This window comes from Cloeon dipterum, chromosome 4 (assembly GCF_949628265.1).
Source record: "Cloeon dipterum chromosome 4, ieCloDipt1.1, whole genome shotgun sequence".
NCBI classification, from domain to species: domain Eukaryota; kingdom Metazoa; phylum Arthropoda; class Insecta; order Ephemeroptera; family Baetidae; genus Cloeon; species Cloeon dipterum.
In genome coordinates, this window is record NC_088789.1 from 5,960,683 (window position 1) to 5,988,404 (window position 27,722).

Genomic DNA, 27,722 nt, shown 5'->3' on the forward strand with positions numbered 1-27,722 from the left:
CTCGCCGCCGTCGTCGTCCGCGCGCCACTCAGACACGTGTCCCTCTCGTTGAGCTCTAATGCAAACTAAAAAGCTCTTTCTGCTCTGCTCTGTATATAAAAGGCTTTTTGTGCGGCGCTGCGATGGTAATAATAATATTCATTAGGCCGGCAGTCGAGGGATTTAAGATTTCGGCTCGGCAGTCAGCAGTCGCAGAAAGTTTTGTATACGAACAAAAAGGATCCGCTTTTATTTCAGCGCAAAAAGAGCATAAATTTCTAATTTTTATGCAGCACAAACAACATTATTATTCTTGTATTATGCGTGGTTAAGGAAGCAAGCGTCGTGCGAATTTAAATTTTATAATTGAACACGACATTATTTTATATTCATACTTCTCTGTGTATACAGCGCGAAAGAGCCGCAAGCGTGTGTGTTTGCTCGACGCGATTATCAAAACTCAATTTAAAAAGTGAAATGGAGGATTAGCCAGATTTACATTCGAAATGGCATTCATTTTGCAACACCATGAACGAACGAACGAGCGAACACAACTAGAGCAAAGCTAGACTCGTAGCCAAAGGACAATTAGTTTGGAAAAATTAATAAATTTAATAAAAATATACGAGTTGGTGTAATTGCGAAAACGATTTTTCTCTAGCTCGACGCAGCGACAAAGAGGAAATACAGAAAATACGAGTTGGCATCCTTCCTTGCCGACTTTTTATTTTTATAACTTCCCTTTGCATCATTATTTCGCTTCCTGCAAGGGCGCGAGAATCGATTGTGCTGTGTGCATATTTTCAAAACTGGTTACGCTGCTGCTCACCCCCGGAGGGAGTTTAATGCAGCGTGTCACTCAACAAAACACATCAAATGCATTCGGCGACACGTAATTTTGATTTTAAAGTGCGCGGCGACAAATGTTTCAAAACACAGCACGAGTAGTAAGGGGTTGATTTCAGCTGCGAACAATGCTGACCCCGCGTGTGGGAAATTGTAAAATATGAAATATCGACTGTCACTTATTCTATAGACCATTCTATATGATGATATGTAAGTAACTTCTGGAAAAAAATTATCTATACTCTTGTTTTTTGGGATATGTATTTTCTATGCTACTTCGCACAAAAATCACAATTTAAAACCTTGCTCTTGTCACTTACGCCTTGCAGAGGGAGGGAAACTGTGCCGCCGAGCAGTCTTTCAGTGCGGGTAGCATACATATATTGTTCCAGACTTTCACGACGCCAAAGTTAAACAATTTTGATTTATCCTCTATCATTATAATTACTAAAATCTAAAACTGTTGAAGTCTCAGATTTTTTTTTTATTAGTTTTCAATCTTTTTACTGATTGAAATTTGTAAAAATTGTGGTATGAATATAAAAAAAAAGTTGAAACACTCCCAAGTCGGGCATTAAATTTTATTTTTAACCTTTCACTGCCGTCGAAATTAGGAATGATTAAAATTGGAAACATAACCCCACTGACCCCTTTTCCGTTGGTTGCTTCCTGCGCGTTAATATAGCGAGGCAAGATAGTAACGACATCTGCGGTGAATTAAAACACCGCCAAACTATACATGCGCGCCTCGCGGGGGTGAGATTTTTGTGGGGGGTGTTCGAGGGCAGATAATACGCAAACAATGCTATCAATTTGAATATTACACACAGTTGGTGCGAGTATTAATTTCATCTGTGAACGAGCAATATTCAAATTCGGGGGATTCGAAATTGCGTATATTATGCATTATGCAGTCTGACGCGTCTGGGGAGGAGTAAAAGCCTGGTTATTTTGTATGATGGATCTCTTCGACATGTCAAATAAAATTAAATTAAAAAATCATGCATTTAATAGTATTTTTATACATAGTTGTAATAATGTATCCTTTAGAATAGGCAAGGTGTGCAAAAGTACCGGCAAACAAGGTTTTAAGGAGTCATTAATCCGCCGATAAAGGCTGTCATTATGACGCATGATATCAAGATGATCGCTAATAAACCGCGCTCTTGAATAGCATAGCGGGCAAACATGGCCACCTGTGCTCCTCAAGCCAATTTACTCAATCACAAGATAAGACACAGTGGCTTCATTCGTCGGCCAAAGAATATTGCGGACGAGAAGATACCGACGATGGAAAGATAAAAACAATTTTCCCACTCATCGTGAGGCAGAAAACGATATTTTTTTGTGGAGCAGCAACACAACACTGTGTCTCTCGTAAAGCAAAACTGTAAAATATAAAATAAAACGATCAGGAGGCGAGCGAGTGGTAATAAAATACACAATGTTTGGACGACAGCTGATACTGCCGAGAAAAATGCATGGCGATTCTCCGCAGGGGGTGTCTCTGCATCAAGATCGAGTTTCCTCTGCTCTCGAAATTTTGTCTTGTGCGTCGAGGGCTAATTCGGCGAGCCCCAGATGGCGCCTCGCGGCCGGCGGGACTGCAACCCTCGGGCCATTTCCGTCCCGCGGTGCATGTCAACGCCGATATCCGCCGCCGATCCATCAACGCGACACAATTCTTTCTCCCAATTTACACCTGTCCCTGCTCTGGCTACACTCCGCAGGGATTAAAACCGCACCAGCAGAGGAGATTAGAGTGTAAAATTTAAATAGCTTTTCGGACGGTGATGTGAGGTGCAGATAAAAATTGCAAACCAGCCGAAAATAAGGAGGAAGTGCTTGTTATGTGCTAATCCAAATTATTATTCGTCCGGGCGTGAGAATTCAAATGTCAAAGTGAGGTATCATATATTCAAAACAAATTTTCAGATAAAATCATTTCTTAGCTAGCTATAATTATTTTAATAAAAACCTGACAAGTTACTTGCGCCCCTTGGGCCCTTCGAACAACTCTCCGTCGAGGTGGCGAAATTGATCAAAAGACTTAAATAGCGACGCGGCGCTAGCAAAACAGCAAAAAACAGTCCGGGGCCGGATCTCAGGTCACGCGACCTGAGGAAGGTCAGTGAAAGGCAAGGGTGAAAAATTGTCGCGGAGTATCGCCAAATGTGCTCAAAATTACTGAAAAAGCATTAAAAACCGGCCTGGGAGCGGATCTCAGGTCGCGGGTTACCCTGAAAAAGGTCGTTAGGGTAACGCAAGTCAAAGCCTCGACCGAGGCCTGTCCGATTAGGGGTCGTGGTTGACGATTGGATAAACGGCCGAATTTAAAACAAAACCATTTTCGCACGAGAAAAAACCGAAAAACACTGCCCTCTGCAAAGGGTTCACCAAAACTTGCAAAAATTATTCGGCTGTTGCTTTATTGTATTTTGTGTGCAGAACAAGGTAATTTTTTTCAATTGTATTAATTTTTAGCTCAAAAATTTTATTTTATTTTACTAAGACTGACTTATTTTAACTCGTTACATAAAGGAATTGTTTGGAGTAAAAATCTTGATTCAATCAAGATAATTACTCCAAAATATAATTGTTCCAAAAGCTTTTACATTTAAGTCAGAAAACTAGACACAAGCCCCTAACCAAGAACACAATTGGCTTGGTACGAGCTAATTGGGGTGTTAGAGATGCGCTGGCTGCCTAATGGAAATTGCGTGTGCCGTAATTAGGCAGCACGTGGTGCCGAGAGGTGTCAGTCAGTTGGCGGAGGCGCTGCAGCTAAACGAACCATTTATTATTATACGCGAGAGGCTTGCTCGAGGGCATGTGTGTGAGTATTTCAGAGAGAGTCTTCAATCTTGGCGTGTCAGCGCAGATAGCCGCAGCATCCATCTCTGCCAGCAGACTTGTGCCAGGTCAGGAGACTTATTACCGGCTCATCTGCAATCATAAACCGGCAGATTTGTTACAACTCTGAAAGAGACAACAAACACACACACACTCGCTGGCTGGCTGGCTGGCTGGTTGAGAAACTAATTATACGCAATGGTCGCAGGAAATTGAATCCAGAGCCGAGCGAGTGAGAGAGGATGAGAGACGCCCTTCAAAAGTTGGTCCAAAATTGGGATGTAAAGTGACACTTTTTCTGCTACTGGATATACATTTCCTTTCTTTCATGGCCGGCTATTCTCTATACCAAACCCTCTAAAACCCTCTAAACTGTTTTCAAGTGCAAAGCTACCGCCTCTGGAACAATCTTCCGCCGAATTTGTGTCTCAACGGAAATCATTGTAAGTATATAGTTTCCAATGATTGCAACAAATCAACAAGGATAATAATTAAAAGTTACACGATGAATCAAAAAATAAAGCAACAGCACAAAAGCAAAAATTTGTAATTAATATCATAAAGTTAAGATGTAGTTTCTCTTCAAATTTTCAACTCTTAATCTTTAAAGGGTCGTTTTTCAATGACGAATTGTATAGATTTAGACAGTTTTTTAGTATATTAAAGTGGTTTGCACCATAATTTAAACGTAATATTTAATGATTTAAATACGTTTAAAGAATTTGCAATGCCAATATTATCCGCGGGGATAATAGTCCTGGTTGTTAATAAAAAGGCTCTTTTCCTGAAAAATATCTTGCCATAAATTGTTAGTATTGCATGCCCTTTCTTGCAGTAATTTCTTAATTATTTGTATATTTATGTACCGAATTTAAAAGATAAAAAAATTTAATTTCTAAAATGTTGTCAGGAAACTGACCTCTACTGATTCTACATATTATTTGACTATTATAGTTGAAGAGTAAAAACAAATTTTATTTTATCTACCTATACATTGGTAAAACCGAAACACAATATTTTTAGTGAAAATTAGCTATAGAGCGTCCTACAAAACCAATTGAATTTAACCAAAAAGTCAATCTTCCCTTTCTGATAGGAAAAAGATAGAGATGCTTTAACTATTGTCAACTCCAGCGAGTTGTGAAGTTCATTGTTGAAGAATTACTATAAAAATATTGTAATCCTGGAAATTCTATTTTTCAAGATGAGACAACTATAAACTACTTTTCTAAATAAATTTATAAACATAGTTTTAGTCCACTAATTAATTGAACCACAATTACTGAATGCGTTTATAAATTTGATTTGTGTTCATCCATTAGTCAAAGTTTCCAAGTGCGGTCCTCACAATCTGCCGTTCGCTAATATAACAATAGCGCAGAATCTGCAATGTAGTGTGCACGCGCGGAAGCAGCAGTTTCCTCTCCACAAATTTCCGCGCGCTTTAATAAGGGGCTGGCTGACGAATTAAGGGGGCGAAAAGAGGGCGAGCTAGCGAGAGTTTTGCAGCGTGCGCGGAGAAAAGAGAGCGAGTGAGTCGTATGTTCGACGCTTGTGACTACATGTGTTGCGGCAACGTCGATCCGAACACGAGAAACACATTACGAGAGAGGAGTACCAACCCCTTTCGCAGCCACCGATATATACACACCCTTTCAACAAAATAACCCTTGCGTCACTCTCACGTCGGCCACTGCAATTTATCCGCTTATGAAACGTCGTTTTTCGCCGGCTCGTATACGGTTCCACAGCCGCCGCGCGCACGCATCGCAGGCGAAAACGGCGCCGCTCCGAGCATGGCGTCGCAAGCCCGATTTCGGCCGGCGAACACGAGTTTTTTACATGATCACACGCGAACTAAAGTATCTTTTAACAGCTGGAACGGGGGCGGTGGAGTACTACGACTTTTTCACTCATTGCATATTATCGGATATTATATTATATATCGTAGTTTTTTAGAATTGGTGCAATGGATAATGTTGAAGGCTGTTTTATTGAAACTGCTGAAGCCTAAATACTTTTCCTCTGAATTTCAAATTGATTTAATGGCGAACACCTTTTTAGATGTAAAAATTTTATAACAACCATGTTTTTTCCGTTTGTTCATACAGAAATTCGTTAAGTTTCAAGTTTGTTCATATTAATATGGTCCAGCAGTGGACTTTTCAAGATCAAAAATAAAAAATTACAAAAGATTTTAAATTTGAATGCAGTCTATAAGGTCTTTATGATATTTTACTCTCCTTATACCAATTCATATATATTGTTGTTTATTCTTCCTCTATACAAGTCATACATGCATATAAATATGTACAGGTGTGATTTTGGAATATGTCGAAACATCAATTTAAAACAGTCAAATTAAAAATGTGTGCCACAAAAAAAACAGTATAAAGTTGAAATAAAGCAACGCGTTTTTTTTTAATTCCCACTTTTTACAGTATAAAGGGGTTTGAACCTGTGTTGAGTCAGAAAATTATTAAAACTTGTGGCATCACAAGTATTCCCGCCGTTGCCTCTAAATAATTCAGGTGTAATCCTTGGGTTAGCAATATTTTGTTATTTTTTACTCCAAGGTCCACATTGATGAACGGTTTAGACAAGGTGACATTAAAATAAATACAATCTCCCGTTTTTAAAAAGGAAGCGCTAAAGCCGCCAAAGTAATTTCTTCCAAAAATTAATTCAAAGGTGATGAGCTCACCCAAGAAATATAAGCCCCATATATATAATCATAAAAATGAGGCACTTTTGAATATTTTTTTAAATATGTTTGAATCAGACTATTTAAAAATTGGTTTAAAAAACGTCTATACTATAACACTCTTGTGAAAGGATATCCTCTTTAATCCCAGAAAAAGGTTTAAAAATCACAGGCACTTATTAAATTATTATTCTGAATCTAAAATTAATTAAACAAAATACTCATTTTATGATCCTATCTCTCACGTTTAAAATGAGAAAGCAGGAGTAATAAAAATCTCAAGTCAAACACGGATACTTTATTAAATTTATTTATTTTATTTGCGAAATCCTCTCTCACAGACGTTAATGCATTTCTCATTAATTCAGATAAAACCGATATAAGCTCGAGAAGGGACGTTTGGTCGCAGATAAATTAATTAAACAAAAGGCGGCCTCATTTTTATCAATTATCTAATTTACTTGTGGCGATGAGCAACTGCTGCCTGCGCGCGAGTGTGTGTTTGTGTTTTTATTTGCTCAACAAGCGGCGAATGCGCACTCAGAAGTGAACAAGCTTCAGCACTTAGACTTATTAAAGCGGACGAATAAATTCAATAACGTCAGCGGGCGGCTAGTCACTTGATCAGCTCACAAGCACACTCCCGCGGACCGAAATGATATACGTATACAAATGATTGTGTTGCCGACGCGGAGACAGTCACAGATACAGAAACGAACGTATTTAGCCGCAACAGCAGCAGCTCGCATATAGATAATTCCGAACATTTTAACGTCTCCTCGCTCTTTTATCTTATCCTTCCGACAATAAAAGCCATCTGTCCACTGCTTATTTAGTCCAACGCAACAACATACGGGTGACACCCAATTAAACTGAATAAACAATAATCATCGTGGTCTCTGGCAGTATTTTTTCTTTTGTAAACGAAGATTTTATGCTGCGAAAGCATTGTTTTATGACATACAATTATGTCTATAAAATTCAGTTAAAACATTCTGGTCACATAAAATGCAAAGTCTTCTAAATTAATTATTTTATTTGTCATAACCTTAAAGTTAATTAGCTGAGGAAAAATAGCAGTTGCATCGACAACCGCTATAAACAATTTTGTAATAATGAATGCAAAAATACTTCGAACAATAAGGTACTATTATTTCAACAGCGAAATACATATTATTGTTTCCAGACGTGCAAGTTAACTTATAACATATATGGCTCATAGCGTCTAGTTGGGATTTAGATGAATTTGAGGCAATTTAATGCAACTTCACCTAATGTTATTAACATGAACATTTTTATTGTTCTTAACTTTTGATTTATACCATTTAAAATTGCCACAAAAATTCAAGATATAATTTTTTTTCAATAATGTTGAAGTTGTAAAGGTATTGTAAATACAAAGCTTTATTTTACTGAGCATGAAATGAAACGAGCTGCTGACTGTCCACCAGCAGCTCAAGCCACAATGACATGATTTTTCTTGTAATTTACTGATTTTTTTAACTATAAATTTTTGGAGAAATAAACTAAATGAAATTGAGCAGTACAGAAATTTCCTAAAATAATTGATAATATTTATTATTTTCCGCAAAATTTAACAATTTATATCATGACACCAGGCAACATATCAGCCACTTGAATCATATTTCTTTATGATACCACTTTTGTGCAAAATGTGTTATTAGGCTGTATTAAGGAGGTACGTAAATTTCATTTCCCAAACAAAATATTATACAAATATTTGATCTTAGACAAGGCAGTGTTGTTATTTTGTAATTTGTAATTCCCGACAGTCAGTACAATTTTTGAGCGTGTAATGGGAGTCTTCCCCTGCTCTGTTATCAGAATCAAAATTTCGATTTTGCCAGGTATGATTTTTGTAGCAAAGGCAGAATTTTACACTACAATAATGACATTTCCCTGTTGATTCATTTTCCCAACAGGACGCATTCGATAACGAAACAGACCGCCGCGCGCGCGTCTATATATAATCCTTTGAGTTCTGAGTCAACAAGAGCAGTTTGACAGAACCCAATTAAAAGCTTTCTCGCGCGCACTCACTTCCATGTGTGTGTGTGTGTGTGTGCGTTTTATCAAAGAGAGCAGCGCGCAAAGGTGGCAACATTCTGCTCGGCTGTAAATAAATTACCACCTTCATTATCTCGCAGCGCAGCAGTTACACCAGCTCGAACACTGCTCTCGTATCACTTTTATTGCCACCACCACGCTGCTCTCTGTAAATGATATCAATGAGTTAATCCCCTTTCTGCCGGCGAGTTATTCAAAACATCAGCACGGGACACGCTAGCTTATTTCGAAATCCTGCTAAACCCTATAATTTCTGACTGCATTTGTGTTTTTGCATAGTTGCAATATGAGCAGTTTGTATGTACGAATATGGCCGCCAAAAGTGTCTATACGACTTGATGCATTTATGCAGTCTTCTGACTGGCGGTACTCTATTAGACACCATTTTGAATTGTTCTGATGTGCAGGATCCAGGAACAAAGAAATGAGATTTTTTAATTCTTTGCCCATCATTTAATTAAATCAACAAGACAGAAATAAGTAAAGAAAACATGCGTGCACCCGCCAAAAGCATTATTGCGCGGCAGTTCAGTTCCGGTAATTTGGCAACCTCAACATAGGAGTCAACTGTAAAATGAGATTGACAAACTAGCTGCGAGCGAAAATGCCACCCAGCATAGCAGTTGCTAATTAACCTTTACAACAAGGCTGCTTTTGCACACGCAAACTTTAAAACAAAGAGGGCAACAAACGCCGCAGCCGATCCTAATCTCGCAAATTATTTGACGACAGGCTAATTAAGCCTGTCATTTCTGCGGTTTCAACGGCTGCTGTGGACGAATTTGCTGAGCTTGCAATTAGTCTGATAAAACAAGAATACCTTCTCCTTGGTTACAATAAGAAATAGGGATTATTACAATTTTAAAGATATCTATCAATTATTAACAGTATACAGACCGAATTTTCGAACATATTTTCACTTAAATTAAAGGCAATTACAATTGTTAATTTTCCCCTAATTAAAAATTAAAAGTGCCGTTGCCTTATTTTTTTCTGGACACTTTTCCACAGATAAATAATTTCACTTGACTTAGCACAGTGAATAATAAGACGCCGAGCTGATTGTGTGTGTGTGTGTGTTTGCTTATAATAATCCTCGGCGGATCCGCCGTTTAGACGATGTTTAGCGCGCTTATGTGTGCTGTTTGTGTATGGTGCATGTAATAAAAACACACACAGATCTCATTACTAAGACTGTGCGCTTGTTAATAAAGTTGCTTTTGGTGATGCTCAGACGGCGCGCGTAAGCCGAGGGCATAATAATAATGTTATCTCGGCGAAACATATTCTAATTATTTCATCCCCCGTCCCGCCGCGCCGTGTATAAGAAACACATACACACAGTAGATGAGTGAATTTATTATTATTAAGAAGGCGCGCGCACTCACCCAAGGCTCTACAGACAGACAGACAGCCAAATCGCTCTTGAAACGACGCTAGGATTAAACAATTTGGTGGTTTGTTTGTTTGTTTATTTCTCTGCGAAGTGCAAATTGAGAGACTGAGAGGACAGACTAGACTGTATGCTACAATTTTTTTTATTATTCACTGCAATAATAAAATCCTCGCAAAAATTCAGACGCAAGTGATGATATCTTTATGAGAATTGGTGAACCATAAATGTTCCTATGGATTATATAATTTTATAAACACATAATCCAAACGATAAAAGACCATCAAAACGGAAGATAAAAATGATTAATAAACAGAGAACATTGGCGTTGAAAGATGATTTACGACCGTGCCGGCTAAATAGCCATAGGGAAATCAGGCTTGAATCAGAGTTAAACAAATATTTATCGGCCGCGGGTTGATTTACAACAGCCTAATTAATATTTGGAGATGGGCCTGTGTGCATATGAAAGCATTATCCGCCGTAAAAGCGCAATTTACTCTGAGTTATGGGCTCTCCCGACACATTCACGTAGTTTTTCTCCAAAAAAGCAGGTGAATAAAGAGGTGAACTCAGCTGTCCTCGCCTCTTCGAGCCCGTCCGTCGTTTGCACCTGTCTGTCTCCCTTTTTGTATAAATTCCTCGGAAAGGTGCGCGCGTTTTGGTCCGTTTGGCGGATAGAGTTGCCATGTAATACTCTCGCACTCGGTGTTTTTCTGACGTGTGCCACAACCTGTAATTATCCGTTCGAGTAAGTTATTATCTCGTTATTCATATAAAAGTAGTAGTGGATTTCTCTGTCAGCTTACCAACAGCACCTTTATTGTACTTCAGAATTCCTTGTGAGTTCTGGGCTAAAAGATTTTAAATATATTTTAAATTAAATTGTTTACCCGATCTAATTGCCAGCATTAAATTTAAATATTATTTTTAGTTACCAATTAACACAGTTTTGTAATTAATTGCATCAGCGTTCTTAACCGATCCAAAATTAGTGTAATTTTTTTAACACATTAGAAAGAGAAAGAAAAATTAAGTCAAGTGGATCTCTGATGGAGAAATTAAATTGAATATCATTGATGATGATATAATTATTTTTTGTTTTCAAACAAATAAGTGACTTTTAAAAAATGAAAAATAATTTAACAAAAAACATAATTGAAAGTAACCTTTTAGTTTAATTTTTTATATCCCGTTTTCCTATAGGCTTTTCTAAATCTACTCATTTTTGTTTAGTTTTGAGCTATCATTAATGGTAAACAATTTATGGAAATCAATGGAAATAAATTCGTTTTTTGTCACACGATGGCGCTCTTCTTAATTGCATACAAATTAAGTGTCTTGCCAATTTTTCTGTTAAATGCGTGATCTAAAATGCCCGCAGGAGAGAGATAAAATTTAATTATTGTCTTTAAAAGAACAACAATTACATCAGCCCGCTAAGAGCTAGATTACCTTCTTAATTATACCTCGGCATTGTTCTGTCGCGGCGAATTACATGGATATAAATTGCACTTTCACGCGTCAGTGCCTTTCCCATGTTGGAAAAATTGAAGAATGCGATGTATGTACGAGAATATCATACGCTTGGCCAAAGGAGCTGTGTGCAGTGCAGTGCAGATTGCCATCTTGGCCTGCGCGCCGTCAAGTATAAAATAAAGAAATTATAATAGCATGCGCATCGTTAGTAAAACGTCAGTGTTGACAGAGCCACTATTTTTCAAAGGAAAAATAAGATCTACAGAAGCAAACACAATTAAAAAATAAATGAATAATCATAGCTATATTTTGTATTATTCATGGTAATAGTAACGAAGCAGGGTGGCAAAGTTTGCTCAAGCAAAGTTTTTAGTCAGAAGTATAATATGGATTCCATAAATATAACGATTTAATGACCAATTTAACTGAAATTATATGTTAAATTTTATATTTTGATACAATTATTGAAAAATATGTTAGTGCTAACCTAAAACTTTATTTTAAATGTTTTTGAAATATTTGAGACTGCTCGTGCTCTGTTTTGGCAGCCATGGTTGCTGGCACGTTTGATAGGAATTTGGGAGCGTGTCAGAATCAGATTTATCATAATCGTAATAGCAGCGTGCGTGTAAACGAGCCAGGCGAGGTTGCAGAGCAGAAAAGAATGGCGGCGGCACAACTTGCGCTGCTTCCTTAAACACATCATCACGCCCCGCAACATCGATCGACCGAAATCATTATGTGCCGTAGACAAACATGTTGTGTGCACTTTTGCTTCGTAATTAGCTGCCGACCGAATTTTTGCGGCTGTCCGATATGCATGTTCACTACCCTCTTTCCCAATATAACACACACGAAGATCGCTGTTTCGTGGCTGATTACACGCACACATTGCGTTTTAATTCGCGCCGAGACTGCCACGAACGAGAAGCAAATAAAACGGCTCATTAATTATTAATGAGGAGCCGCGTTTGCGTGGATATTGGCTTATCTGTGGATTTTATCACGGCATGACTAACAGATTTTTGCCGTTAAAAAACGTATTTTAACAAAGGCCTTGATCGATACAAATGATAAAAGCAGAGAACTTGCTTGAGGAAATGGAAACAATAAATAATATGACATTGGTTATTTATTGTTTTTTAATTTTTAAATGCACACAAATCAATTTATTGATGCTTCACTGAATTTACATAAGGTGCAATTCACTTATCATATAAGAATATGATCGGAAAATAAAGAAATTGACATGGAAATTTGTCACAAACTTTTTAAATACATTCAAAGAGATTGCTGGCTTATTTTTTTATAAAAAGTTGCATTATTTTAAGGCCACCACCACCCTTTAAAGACTCTCCCTTATAGGATGAAACCCTATGCCATACTCCTCCTTTTCCCCTGAGTTAAATTATAAGTTCTCTCAAGAGAGTTTCAATATGGGATTGTTTTAAAGTATAGCTTTACAGGCAATAAAAACCTTTTGCTTTGTTGACTGTAAAACATTAAGTTGATTTTTTGTGAAATTTACGGTTTATCTCCACAATGTGGGGTAGTGAAATCAGAAACAAGTAATTATAGTTTTTACATTTCAGTTCTTGCAAATTTTTTCGTAAAACAATAAACGGTTTGTCAATGATTTTTTCGCTTTATTTCGATCCCTCTCGTCGCGATCTATCCAATGGTGGTTATGAGATAAATTTCCCTTCTGGCGAAATAATTTATAATTTCGCCTAGGTGTGTAGAGGAAAAATTGCGCAGCTTAACAACCAGATGCGACTTATTTTCCTTGTTGCAAGCAAAGGGCAACATTCAATTCGATAGTAAAAATTTGAGTGTTTGTTGATCGGTGCGCAATTACTCTGGGACCAGGATGATTTCCAATAAGGAGACAGTGCTCACCGGTTGATTAGCCTTTCTTCTCAAAAATTTAAACGGAAATCTGGGAAATTTGTAGCTCTCATTTTTAGACAGAATTTCAAGATTTTTCACAAATTTTCCGAAAAGCTTTACATTAAGATACATTAATTTTCCTTTAAATTTTTGTCATAAAATTTCAAGCATAACAAGATTCTATACTTTTAGGATTTAATTATTCATTTTTTAATCTTAAAAAAACTCGCTAAGCTTGTGCTGGGGAAAAATTTGAAAATAAAAAACTGCTAACCCAGTGTGCAGATTTGGGGGTGCTGAAGTTTGTTGGTTTTTCGGCTCTCAAGAGCTGTTTTCTCGTTTTAATTACAGCTGGCGGAGGCTCTTTTGTTGGCTGCGGGGTTGGTGGTGTGGCTTATGTTGCTCTTACCAGCAGCAGCGTCGCGAGCGTAGTGTTTTTGAGTTGCTCTCTCGCTGCTAATGGGTTCATTTTTGCTCTCTTTTCATCGCGGTGGCGGCGACGGCGGCATTGTTGCTGCTTTTCAGCCCCGCAAAACGAATATACAGAGGCAGGCGGCTATACACGCAGCGCTCGAAATGAGCAGCAGTAGCAGAGGCGTATATTCGCCCCGTGGGCCAACTCTTTTTAATTCCAATTTACAATCTCCTCTCAGGAAGTACATTGTATACACGACGATGACTCTGCCTCGCGCTCTTTCTACTTGTTCTTGAAATAACAAGGGTTTTGTGAAAAATAATGAGGCCTCTTTACAAGCAGGAAAAGTGATCATTACTGCGCGCCGCTCCTGCTCAATGCGGAATAATTGGTGCCGTGCATCAGTCTTTATTCATCAAACCTCCACTGTTTCCCTGCCACTCTCGGCCCGTTAACAACTATCATTTTGATGTCTTTAATGATTAAAATAATTACTCACTTTTCTAGCTGGAAGTGAATAAAAGCTTGCTATTAATAATTGAGTTGAGGGAGCGGTGAAATTAACGTGGAGCTGCTTTCCTCATGTCACATTTTTACGGCACCAGACCCAGAGGCGCCACTAAACGTGCACGTTTAGCGAAAGACAGCAGCAGTGATTAGCTGAGAGAAGACCATCAGTTTGTCCAGATTTATGCAAAAGTGCAGGGAAAGACACAGGTGCAGGTTGGGGCAGCTATAATTCTCCATTCGCGGCTGAGTGACCTTTCACCGCTTTGCCCGATAGCGTGAAAAATCCCAGCTGCCCGTGTACCTTTTTGTCTGTGCTTTATGATGAAAAACGGGCTGCAAAGCGGACCTACGGAATGAAGAAATAGTGCGCTCTCAATGGCTACATGTGTTTCAATTTGTCCGCAGGTCGTTCTACACGGCAGTAACCGTATAGCTGCTCTCCAGCCAAAAGCGCGAAAAGCATGCAGCTGCTGCCCCAGAGCGAAATATACATACATTTTCTGCTCTTTTTACGTTTCTGTGCACTCCACCAGAATTCATCGGAGCGCTTCACGCGAATTTGCGCAAAATTTTCGCTTCGCTTGTTCTGCAATTGTGTCGACAGTGTCATTTCTGTGACAGCCAGATCCACTTGGAAGCAAAGAGAAAAATTGAAACGTTCAATTGCAAAAAAATTTCATGTAGCAATTTTTGCTAAAAATTACTGTTTCATTTAGATGATTTCCAGAATCAAGTTAGTTGATTTTAGACTGCTTTAATTGGAGTTTAAATAAAGTTTAAACAATACTAACATTTAAAAACTCGTCGCTGTTAATTTGACATTATGTAATTTCCTTAACTTTTGAATAAAAAAATCACAAAATGTTTTTCATGGTGCAAATTTCATTAACAATTACCAAACACTAAATTTTTTAAATACTCTGAAATTTTCAGTAGAAATGGTCCCAGGAGGAAAAAACAGACGCCACGCGGTGTTTCCATCCTTGGTTTGTGAAATAAAGACGGAGACTGCCCGAAATTCCCTGTTGCGCGAACATTTGTTTGCAGCAGCCTTTTGTTTGCGAGGAGCAGTCTGAATGGTCTCGTGCTCTCTCCTTGCTGGCGGCGCCGAGCTTTTTGTTGCTGGAATAATTTCATTAAATAAGAGGTGTTGCTGGCTGTTGAGCCCTTGATAACATTTGCCAGCCATTGCTCTTCATTAAAATGTCTCCCTAGAAGTCAGTGGAGCATACTGTTTTTCCATTATTATTATTATTATTCCAGCGGCGGCCCCTGAAAGAGTGAGCAGGCGAAAGGAACGTAGCCGCACACACAATGCACATTCACATACATTTTTCTTCCCCGCCTCGCGCAGCGTAAATGGCAAAAATATTTCATCCCCGAGGACGCTGCTTCTTCCTGTTAGTAAATTTTGATTTTCCAATTCCGCTGGGTGCTCGCCAGTGTCTTGTTTGCAGATCAGAAATTGTATGAATACTTCTGTGTTGTCGCAGCTTTTTTCCATATTTTCCCTCTTTCTCTCTTTCTCTGCACCCCAGCATTTTGCAACTAAAAGCAACCCGTTGCTCTCTGCTGGCGCTTTGTTAAAAAAGTTTCCTTTGTGCGTTGAGCAGTGTGCAGGCAGAGAGAGAGAGAGCTGCTCTCCCTTCTAGTACTATATTTGTTTGCCTTCACTTAACAATGCCGAGAGCAGCGAATCTGTACCCAACACAAGTCGCCGCAGTCAGCCGACTTGCGACTTCTTTCCGCGCAAAAAGCGCCGCTGCCCGCCCTCCCCGGGGACTTTCGCCCATTTTCACTTTCAAAAAGCTGCCTTGCCCATTATGCTTGTTTATTTGAAAATCTAAAAAGGGAAGTCTGGCCATCACCATGGCTTACTTTTATTACTTTGCCTTTTGTAGGTTTAAATATAAACTTGGTAATAATTAAAATCAAAATATATGAAGCAGTCAAGAATTTAAACAAAAACAAACCTACACATGCTATTATTTTCAAACAAAAATTCGAGAAAACAATTGTTATTTGAGTTCTTACTATAAAAAATATGTTTTGTAAATGCTCGGACAACAGGAGACACCACTGAACGTTACAATGATACAAAACGTTCCAATCAAAGTATTTTGTAGTCAAAACTTAACATTACGTTTGAAACTATTGATTTTTATGCATAAATTTCATTATATTATTTCGCAAATCTAATAATATCGTCATAGATCAAATTCTCCTACTTGTCGTGACATCTATTGAATCGAGGTATCATTCCAGTGCATGTAATTCATGACCTCATTGCATCACAATAAGAATTGTGTTTTTTCCTGTTTTTCACAGTTTTATTTCTCAAAGTCAGAAGGGAAGAAACGTTCAGCCACAACAGAACGTTATCTGGCGGAGCAGTCCTTTTGTACATTGGCAGTCGGCAACATTCGACGCAAACTGATTTTCTCGCCGCTGGCTGTTGAAAGCAACGCGCAGCGCAGAGAAAGAGAAGGAAAAGCGCGCGCGGGGTGCCGAGAGTGCCAATCAATTGTTGATACCTGCGCGATAAAAGCAGCATTTACACTTGGTGGAAACGAGAAAGGCGTCGTCACGTGAAAGAGAGCAAGAGAGAGAGAGAGAGTGAGTGAGAGAGAGGCGCTTAACAAAGAGCGCCGTGTATTGGATTAGTAACTTTCCTTGTTCAACAAATGACTTGCAAAGGAACCCCAAGGGTAGCGACCGACGCCAAGCGCACCACCAAGCACCAAACGCTTTCGCACTGCCGATAGATTTTTCATCCCGACCAGCTCTTTCTCCTGCGTGGAAGGAATTCAAACATTCTATTCTGTTCAGCAGAGTTCATTCAGTCTTGCTTTCAACCCCTTCAACGCACTTTAGATAATCTATATCGACTGATATATGGTATTTAGTTAGTATCGTATAGTTCAAATTGTATTTTTAATCTGCATTTATACATATTAACATGGCCAATTCAAAATATAAATAATATTAATATTAAAGCAAGATTTGTGACAATTTAGTTAGCAAAAAAGTTCGGTAAATGAAAAGTAATATTTTTTAGAATTATTGGAGTTCCTTGAGCTTAAAACTATACATAGACTACGAAAATAATACATTTCCCTGGAGTTTAAAGAATAATAATAATTTGATTCGGACGATTTCAATGGTCAATAGTAGCAGCTAATCCGGATGGTATAAATTTTGTTTTCAATGCAGTACTGCTGAAACGTGGAATTTAAGTTTTCCTCTAAAATTTCAATCCTTTGTAGATTTCGCGTAGAATAGAGCCATTTCGTAAATTTGTAATTTTGAATGTAAGAGCTGTTGGAGGTTTTGAAATCTTCGAAAGGGATTGTCAAAAAAGCGGCCTGTACTTATTTTGTGATGCTGAAACTTTATAACTGCTCCGGTTGGCAATTATCAAACATCAAACCTTGAATTGTTGGGCTACTTGTTAGATTTTTATTTCATTTCCCATAGGCTATTTACATAAAATATTTATGTTTATTATTCCTCCACACGTTTAACATAAATAAATTTAAAGCCGATAAAAGAGGAAAAATCACGCAAAGATTTAAATTGATGAGATATCAAAATTTACTGGACGCTCTTTTCTTTTTTCCCTGTTAAGCTCGCGTAGCGATCAAATCGGTAAAAATTCCAATCGCTCAATTCAAACATCCGGGGAACTTAATATTTCGTCTATGCGAATATTCTGATAAAAACAGTGAAAACATTTCTTCAGATATCCCTGCACCGAGAGTTAAAAAGATTTTGCTCCTCCGAACAGTGCGGGTGTGAAAAGTGGCTCGTCCCACGCTCAAGAGAGGGTTACCAAGCACTTTTTGAAATGCTGCTCATCCGGGCAATTAGGCCGATTCACGGCGTTAAACGAGTCAATTAATATTTGGCGTGGGCGTGAATGGGTGTTAATTAGCGATCCGAGTGACGAGTCACCGTGCGCACCCGCCACCTGAATGGGCCGCTCGTTAGTTTTTCCCAACGCAGGCAGGCCGAAATCCGCGCGAGCCGCGCCTCAATGCGCACTTTATTCGGCGTGGTTATTAATTGTTTTGACTGCGACTGTACTTGAGAGATCATTAATCAGCCGCCCGCTGAAAAGGTCCGACTGAAAAGAGCCTACCTGCGCTCGGTAAAAAACACAGCGCGCGGGTGAAAAGGAGAAGAGGATTCAAATCGCGGAGATCTGGCAAAAGTTGATGCCCTTTGTTTCTCTCCCCGCGGTGTGGTTCCTATTAGTACCACATTATGCACGCAGACCCGAGTAAACAAATAAATACAAAATCAAAGTGTGGTGGACGATTTGTGCACAGTCATCTTTTCAGCATGTCAAACAAAAGTATTTTTTATAGACGTGTAATTCACGTGATTGCATGTATTATTATTGAAACCTAAATGACATGATTAAGTACCTATTTCATGATAACGTCCTGGAAGCGCGGAAATCACGTGTAACTCAACAAAAACCCAAATTTTCACTGTCCCTTTCTTGCAAGAAGGAAATTCTCTTTTGGTTGTTGAGCTATGCACAAGGTTTCCGCTACCAAAGATGATAATTACATTAATATTATGTGTCCTCTGTCCTCTGAAACTGTCTTATTATTTAAGCGTGCTATTGAATACTATATATGAGAAATGCAAAAACTTTTGATAAATTTTCCCCCAAGAACTCCTTCCGAGGCCAACATGTTTATATAGCGCTGCTATATATACATATTTAGGTGGTTGAGAAGCCCCTCGGTTTTTGCGGTTTTTAAATTTCAGCCTCTCGGACAAAAAGCAAAAGTAGATCCGCGAAGGGTGCTTTTAATTAAACAAGACGGGCGTAAATATAAAATCTTGACTCACCTGCTGCCTGGCAGCCAGCCGGACTGGTTAGCCCGTTGAGATGATCGAGTGCTGACTGACTGAACTTGCCAGGTCGAGCGATAAAGGTGTCCTGCTTGCCGCACTTTTTCACCGAAAAGAGCAAAAACCTGTTGCGTGACGCGGCCTGCTGCTTCGTCTGTGGCTAATTAGAGCAAAGCAAAGGGTTGCAAAGGTGAAATTCATATTTTTACCTGCTCGTCTCTCGGCTCGCGGAGATAGAAAGGGAGCATATATAGCGAGCGTCTCCCGACCGACCGACCGGCTCTCGCAGCCGCCCAATTCGAGAGACAAGTTAATTTATGTCTTCGGACGAAAGGTGTTGACTGCCTCACAATTTATCCCCATTATTTAAGTATATAAAACGGCCATAAGGATAAAAGCTTTTCCGAGTCGCAGTTATCTGCGGCTGCCTTTTTACACTATGCTTTTGAGGAGTTCACTGCTTGCCGCGTGCATCGGCCGCCAGTTCGCCTCGAAAAGACGTTTGCGCCACTCGCTCCAGCGCAAAACACCGTCATTTGCGTGTTCAACGGAGATTCCAAACCTCGGACACCTGCTCCACTGACCACTGGTCAGCCGCGAAAAATGTTTTCCTGGCATTGACCGATCCGTCAGTACCCTCAGCCTGAAGATGCATGGTGCGCAGGTAAGCAAGTTTCGATCACCAAATGCAACTTAAAACGGTTTTAAAAATTATCATAACTTATTTTTTATTTTATTTTTGGTTATTGTCAACCAATTCATATTATGGTCGCATTTTTAAAGTTAAAGCTATACAAAAGATAAACTGTTGCTAAATTTCACAAACAATAAACCCAATTAATGAACTATGTATTAAATTTGCTATACATTGCCAATGCAAAAATGTTCTTAATTGTTAACCTGTAAAGCTCTACATACTTCAAAATTAAAATTGAGACGAGGAAAGGCTACAAATTTCGCGGAAACCCAATTAATCACGTCATTTTCAGTGCAATGCGCCCGTAACTTGAATAATAAACTTGTAATAATTGAAGATTTATGGAAAATGAAAAATTATAGAGACCAAACATTTAGGGTTAAATTTTAGGATTGCGGATGAAAACAAGTCGAGAAAAATTTCCATGTTTAAATTTCATCAAAGAATTTTTCTAATACCGCAATACCTTATGAATAAAACGCACGAAGCCACAAAACCGGTGCAAAAATTAACAAAGGCATGCTAAGGCCTTCACTGAAAGGCACACATGGCTCTCGCAATTACACCGCTCAAACAAGCCAGTTAATTAAAATCTGTTGGCATAAGAGAGCGGAATTACTCAGAAGCGTGAGAATATGCATGTTCACTTTGTCAAAATGGAAAAGCAGCCAGCTCTGCGTTTGAGGCCGCGGTCAGCGAGCAGCTACCTCTTTTTTCATGCAATCGGCCCCGGCCGCGAGTGCACGCGCGCTATGTAATTATATGCAGAGCAGCCCGTGCATGTGTGTGTGTGTGTGTGTGTGTGTTTCTTACACTCGGTGGGCAGGCCAAAACGCTTCGCATGCTGCGGGAATAATCATAAGATCTATGTTAACAAATACATTTATGGCCAGCCAGCAGCACGGAACATGCGCTCATTAAAATATCATATAAAGTGGCACAGAAGTGGACAACACCGAACAAAAGAAATATTTGAACCCCAGCAACCAATGCAAGAACTGAATGCACTGCAGTAATAATTCAATCTCTTACTTGATCTGATTGTTTGAGCTTTTCAAAGTAATCAAAATATAATCAGAAATGATTTAATTCACTGAAATTAAAGAAAACACGCTTAAATTTGCATAAGTTAAATTTTATTCAACTCTAAAATTTTATTCCAGTGAAGCTTTAAATTCGGTGTTGTTCCGGCCATATTGAATATCTGCCATTGGTGCAAAATTACACGCCTTTACTGCGCGTAAGATTTCAACTGTCGCAATGTGCATGAGATTGCAGCTCTGCGGATGGCACGCGAGCACGCAGCTATAATCCGATTGAAAGCCTCTCGAACGGGATTAGCCGCAGAAGCCCTTTCTCTTTCACACTCACCCCGCGCCCACACCTCACCCCCGTTTGAATTGGCCCGCGGGCGGATCGTGCAATTAGGTTTGCTGCATTATTGATGATATGCACGCGGATAGTGCTCATCGTGTGTGTGTGTTTACCACTCACACAATCAGCGCCTCTGCAACACTTGTTCCTCGTAAATTTTCTATGAGGATTAGTGCTCCGCCACTCACAGCTCATCTTGTTGATTCGCTTAGACAAAATCATTATGCCAAATCAATACGCAAGTTTAGTCTTATTTATTTATCTTGAGTTAATATGCATGGGGTGACTCTTAAAATACGTCAATCACTTTGTCTACACTAATTACACACTATTCTTTAATCTAAATAAGAAATTCACAGACAAAATTAATAAATTGTTATTTTTTTTTAACAAAATTTAAGTTTAACCAAAGTACCAAAGTCGTTTTGACAGATCTAATAAAATAACATTGATTCTTTTTCTTGTTTTGATTGATGAGTAAATAGTTATTTTGAAAAATTTAAAAAAGGGCAGTTAAAATGCTCCTTTGGTTTGCGAAACCCGTGTTGGTTCGGGCTGAGTAAATTATTTGCCGCAAGAAAATACTCACGACGCGCAAAATTTTTTCGAAGACATACGAAAATTGACGACGTAATAGAAATTGGTCAGAAATAGAGGGGTTCATCTTTTTCTACCTCTTAATAAATTGGAGCAATTTTGGACAGTTTCGTTTTATCAGGGAATTTTCCTAACTCAAATTAAGTATTATTCAAATAATTTGTTTTAAGGGGTAGGTTACGCAAAGCGATATTTGTTTAAAACCGCGTATAGAGAACAATTATAATTCCTGGTTGTGTTTAATTAAATAGCTATGAATTCACAGTTTTCCAACTGTCTCACAATAGTTTAAGGGTTCAACAGAAAGTATGTTTTTCCTAAATCTTTTTCTCTTTCTTGTCCTTATGATATGGAATTTTGATTTATTAGTTCTCACAGTATTCTTGAATAATGAACCCCTTTGCACCCTCTCGCGGCAAGAAATAATCGCGTCCGTGTGTGCATGCATCCATTCTTCGCCTTCTTTCTCTCTCTTTTTCTTTCTTTCTCTCGTGGTGCTATTCCACTTAGCGGCCTTAATAAATCATGCGACGAGGGTGCGAATCAAGACGACGAGCATAAAAGCCGGGGGGCCGCGCTGCTTGCTTACTTGCGCATATCATCGCGGCTGGGCGTGAAGAAATATGGCAGAAAAATACACCGCCTGCGCTCTGATTTCGAGAAGGGAAATCTTTTCAGCATAAAGAAAAGGATTTAAATAATAAGGGGGCGCAGAGGCACGATTTTTGCAGCCTCCCTTCTTTTGTTGATGGCGCCGTATCAAAATACTCGGGGGCTGGTGTCGCCGAGGAGCACCCACCCCGCAGCCTGGTAGAACACAGTGTAGCGAGCGATACACACCAGCAGCAGCCGATCGATCCGCATTCTGCTGGCTGGCTTGCTCGTAGGCGAAGAAGACGACGACGAAGGCGCTGACATTATGTCCGACACGATAGCTGACATTGTCGTCGGCCGAATTCAAAGCACTTTCCAAAAGCTCCGGGGCTGCGTAATGGAGAGGGTGCTCCGTATCGAAATTTCACGCACGCAGCCACTGCACCGCGGCTGATCAATATCCGCCAAACGTGTCTCTCCACTTTAAAGCGATCGCAAAATAAACATGGAGCATTAATCTTCTCGTTGAAATTTTTTCTTTAAGGAGAGGGAAGAAAACAGCATTTCAGCCGAGAGATTCATAATTTTTTCCAGCAAAAAATTTCTTTTAATTGAAGCCAACAATCGAGTAAATTTATTAAACATTGTTCATAAAATAGATTGTGGCTGAATAATGTGCGGTGGAAGTAGGGTATACACACGGTCGCTGCTGCCACCTGTGCGAGTTGTAATCTCTATCGCTGCTGTGAAATGCTCCCTTCTGTTTCTCGCTCACTCTGTCAGCCGGTCAAATTAGCACTCACTATCAGTGGGTGGCTATAATATTTGAAATTATTTGCCGCATTTTCGCAACGTGTGCAGCCGCGAAGAGAGTGAAGTCGCAAAAAGTCTAGACGACTCGCGGATTTGGTCATGACGAGCGACGGGAAGTGCGGTGCGAAATCTTGAAAAGGCCGCACACTCGGCGTAAACAGATGCTAAGCAGCAGCTACGCTTTTACATAAAGAATAGCAGAGAAACCCAGCAATTTTGCGCACTTACGTGTGCGAGCAGCGAACAAGGATTTGTCGTGGCAAAAGGGGCAAAGCACTCGCCCGCGTGTCGCGCTTTGCACTGGCTGCCTCCTCTGCCTGCGTGCGCCATGCTATCTATGTAAATGTACATGCATACGTACAGGTCGACCCGCAAGACAGGGTTCAAAGTTAGCCATTTATTCGCACGCACTCTTGACACTTATCCTCCTTATTAATTAATTTTGTGCTATAGCTTCATATTGCTTTCTGATTAATATCAAAGTTGATATTAATTATGAGAGGTGTTAAATAAAGGACAAGGCAATTCTAGATGGAAATGGAATACTTAAATTTGGTATATTATTGAAGTTTTTATCCATTTGAACAATTTTTCAATGCCTTCAATATTGGCTGAACTCCCAGTCCTATTTTGGATGCTGTATACATACTATTATATATGCTTTGTTTTAGTTCCTAAACGGGTTAATTGGAATTCTAGCTTCAATATTATTTCATAAAACTTAGCAATAATAAATAAATTAAATACGTAGCTCATTGGTTTAAATTGATTAAACTAATTTTTTAATTTCATACGTATCACAACTTTTTATTGCATAAACATATTTTTACCCTAGCTGCCTCTGTCATTCGGTAAGAAAAAAACCAACAAGGAAAGCAGCAGCAAGAGGGGTAAAGTGCTACATTTCTAAAGTCACATATCCTTGCTGCTGGAGGTACCGCAATGTTTTGCAACTCGCAAGGGAAGGAAATGGGAAATTTTGGAAAGAATGTCATGTTGTGTGCTTTATAGGAGCTTTGGTTATCTCCTTGGCAATGTTATCCAATTTTTCCTATGGAAAGCATGTGTTCACAATCGATAAGAAGGATTGGATTTCACTCGCTCCATATTCCGTCTGCATATCACGGGCCAGCCTGTGCACATTAAACAGAGAGAGAATGGATGGTTATAAAGCGCGAGCGAGGTGAAGCCCCGCGCTTGTTTGGGCTGAGTGAATGTTGATCCTGTTATGCTCATGCCTACCAGATTAATGTTCCCATGTGTAATAATGGAATTCAAATAGAATTATTTACATATTAAGCAGTGCGAGAGAAATACGCTCGCCGAATGCGTTTGTTTCATCAACGCCTCCGCTAAACCCGATTCTTTTTTTCATTTTATTGCCACTTTTAAGCTGATTTGCACAAAATGATCTCTCTCGCCACCTGACTTGATCCTCCGGTTCTCAGATTGTAAAAATTGTAACTTTGTTTCAGACTCCAGCTGCGAGGTTCTCGTGCCGAAAGGTGAGCGCTAACAATAAAATACATCCGAGGTGTCACACGAACGAGGAATATTATTAAATTCTCATCGTTTCGTGTTTGTTATAAATACAAGTTCCCGCCTTTGTGCTCACTATTTGACGAGTGTCAGCGCAGACAAGCTGTGTGCCACGCCAAATATGACGTTTTTAACAAGAAAACTGGATGTTAATCAGATTACTGCGATCGTGCGAAGCGTTTTCTCTATTTTTCCGATCCAGCGAGGAGCAGATGCTGGGGCCGCTATGGTGACGTAAGAGTTGTCATTCCGCGTCGCACAAAGCACAAGTACCGCAGCCGTGCATTCAATCCGCGCGTCGGTCTTTGTAGCTGTTACGTTCCAATGACTTTTCGACACTTTTCCGCTCGTAACATGCAGCAAGGTAGAAATGCATGCTTGTCCCGCGCCGTCCTTTGTGCCTTCGATTAATGCACTCGACTGGAAATAACAACCCAATCGCGTCGCCTTGATTGACACGCACGCAACCGAGCAAAAATTATCATCGCACCGCTGCTATATTACTCAGATACGTGGAATTTCCAGATTTTTATGTTGGCCGTGGTCAGCCAGACTCAACGTTTTTTCTTTCCTACCAAATACAGACGAAAATCTCATGACAAATGAGGTATGTTTTGTCTTAAAGTTTAAATTTTCAGAGAGTGGAGAGGTCTAATTCACTTTTTCCGTACTACATGGCCTCATCAGCATAAGTTATACGTACTTGACCTGCATAAAAATTGCAACTGCAAGGGAAGCTGCTTCACTGACCATGGAAACCACTTAACTGAACTCGGTCTGTATTTCATCTCAAGTGAAACTAGGGAAACTAGCATAAATCGAGATTAACTGATTATGAAAATAATGTCATATCTCTTAACCCTTTATGAGACGCAAACCAGTAAATATAAATTGAGAAATGGCAATTTCATCGATAACATTTCTATTTCTTGAATTGATACAATATTGATTTAATTAGTTGATATGTGTCCAAGAAGTTAGTTCAAATTTAAGGAGGGGAATTTTTAATTTTGAGTTTTAAGTTTGAAACAAAAGCGCAAGATATTGATGTATATTTTTACAGAAAAAGATAATCTCCTCAGACACCAAACAGGATTTAAATTTTGTTAGTTTGACACACTCAATATTTTTCGACACTTCATGGAATTTTTCGCCCTCACACATACAGTTTCAGAGACATGTAAATTTAAAAATAGACTAGCTAAACTTTGATGCCGTATTCAATATGAACTAAATTGAATTATGACCTCCAAGAGTGCATCTCCCTTCACGGAAATCAAAGGAATTAAACCATTAAATGAATTGAATATTGCTCATTTTTGCTCCAGAAAATAATAAAGAAATTGACTTAAAAATAACCAGTTTAATTGACTTTTGATCTTGAACATCTTCAGTTTGGTTGGTGAACCTGACACACAACCGAGAATAAAGGTCTAAATTTGACTTCTTTTAATGACCTTAACTCTACAACTTTTTCCTATCTTTTGTTTCGTAAAAAAATAATTGAAATCGTGAAGTGGATTGCAATTAATTAAGAAGCGTATAATAGAGACAGCATACATTTAAAAACAATTGCGCGGAGACTACTTTGAAATGAAATGCACCATTTAATGCGAAATAATTCGATCGGTTGAGTCGCAATTGCTCAATAACAAATAAATAGGACGAGGGTGCAGCTTTCTCTCTACTTGTTGTGCACGCATTCATTCAAATTGCGAGAGCTCGTCTTGTCTAGGCCGCGGGATTAAGCCAATCTTTTACCCCGCGCGACCCCGGTCGGCGGGCAACTCACCCTCTCACACACCCTCACTCCCTCGACAGAAAGAAAGAGAGAGCGTTTTACTCCATTATAACGTCGGCCTGCGCTGCATCTGGCTAAATTGATATGCACTTTATTGAGGAAAAAACGCCTCCCCCGTGTGCGCGCGCGTCGAGGGCTTTCGCGTCCATCAGTGCGGATATCTTGTGTCATAAATAGAGTCACTCATTCTATTAAACTGTATTAACTAAGTAACTAGCCCGGCGGCTGCATTAAAAGCCTTTTGATTTATTGGACCCGGCCGGCGCATTGTGTGCATGTTTCTCTTCGTTACGCGAGTTTTATTGCAGATATGAACACAACGCCGCATTTTAGATATTATTATTATATAGGTGCGGTTGCGAGAGGGGAGGGAGTCAAAACCGTGTCTGTAGACAATAAACAATCCTTTTCTGTTGGAAAATAAAAAAAGATATTTTAGGAAAAAATAACTTTTATTTTTATCAACATAAATTTAATTTAATCGCACTCATTGTTAGTAAACTATAGCTGACGAAGGTTCAATATCCGTAACTTTCTCTCTTAGTCTCCGCTGGCATTAGGTGCAGGCATTGAAAGGAAAATGTTTAACTTTTTCAGTTCATCCCTATACTTGTTGTGGATGTGGTTTTTCCTAATTTTATTATTTCACGCACTGATTTAATTTCCTTGAGATTGCCTTCTCAAGTACGTGCGAAAAAATCAAATAGACATGTGATTTGATAAACTATATATTTTTAAATTACGTTTGCCCCAGAAACAGAAAATTAATTAAGAGGGTGAGAATTACCATAAATAAACAGTTTAGAAAATAATCATCAGGAGCAGATAGATTGCGAGAGTGGTTTACGTGATTTATCGCGGGGGCGAATGGGGGCCAGCAGTGCGTTTGCATCGCGAGGGCAGGGAATAAATAGAGGACGCGCGTCATTGCGGCTTATACTGCACTTTTACATTCAGCGCGCACAGCTAGGCGCGAAAAGAGCAAAATACACATACACTCCTTAAGGGTGGCTCTCCCCAGGGTATCGCAATCGCTGGCGCACTCGGCCTCCCAGGGGGCGGCAAATGGAGTAAGTAACACGCACCCTTGTGTAACATCTTGCTCGACTACAGCTCTCACTATTTTCAGCTCTGCCATGCCTTGTACTCGTGCTGTACACACACTTGCACACGCACGTTTTGTGAAGGGCGAGAGAGAAAGAGCAAAAAAAAATGTTGATGGCCTCGGATGTGTTTCGCTCGATTCTCTCACGAGCACTGATTTTCTGCACAGATTTTGCA

General features: G+C 39.3%; 2 long non-coding RNA genes across 2 annotated transcripts in view; one reads left to right on the forward strand and one right to left on the reverse strand.

Moving 5' to 3' along the window:
- Positions 1-3,192: 3,192 nt before the first annotated feature.
- LOC135942673 (uncharacterized) lies at positions 3,193-19,498 on the reverse strand. Its single transcript, XR_010575118.1, has 3 exons — positions 19,236-19,498; positions 19,024-19,186; positions 3,193-3,771 (listed from the first exon to the last, which is right to left on the reverse strand). It is a non-coding gene; the product is annotated as an uncharacterized LOC135942673 (long non-coding RNA).
- A 49-nt stretch (positions 19,499-19,547) lies between these two features.
- The window catches only part of LOC135942672 (uncharacterized), a 38,868-nt gene continuing 30,693 nt past the window's right edge, over positions 19,548-27,722 (forward strand). The window contains exons 1-2 of the long non-coding RNA XR_010575117.1: positions 19,548-19,690; positions 24,577-24,606. This is a non-coding gene — a long non-coding RNA (uncharacterized LOC135942672). The remainder of the gene's footprint in view (positions 19,691-24,576; positions 24,607-27,722) is intronic.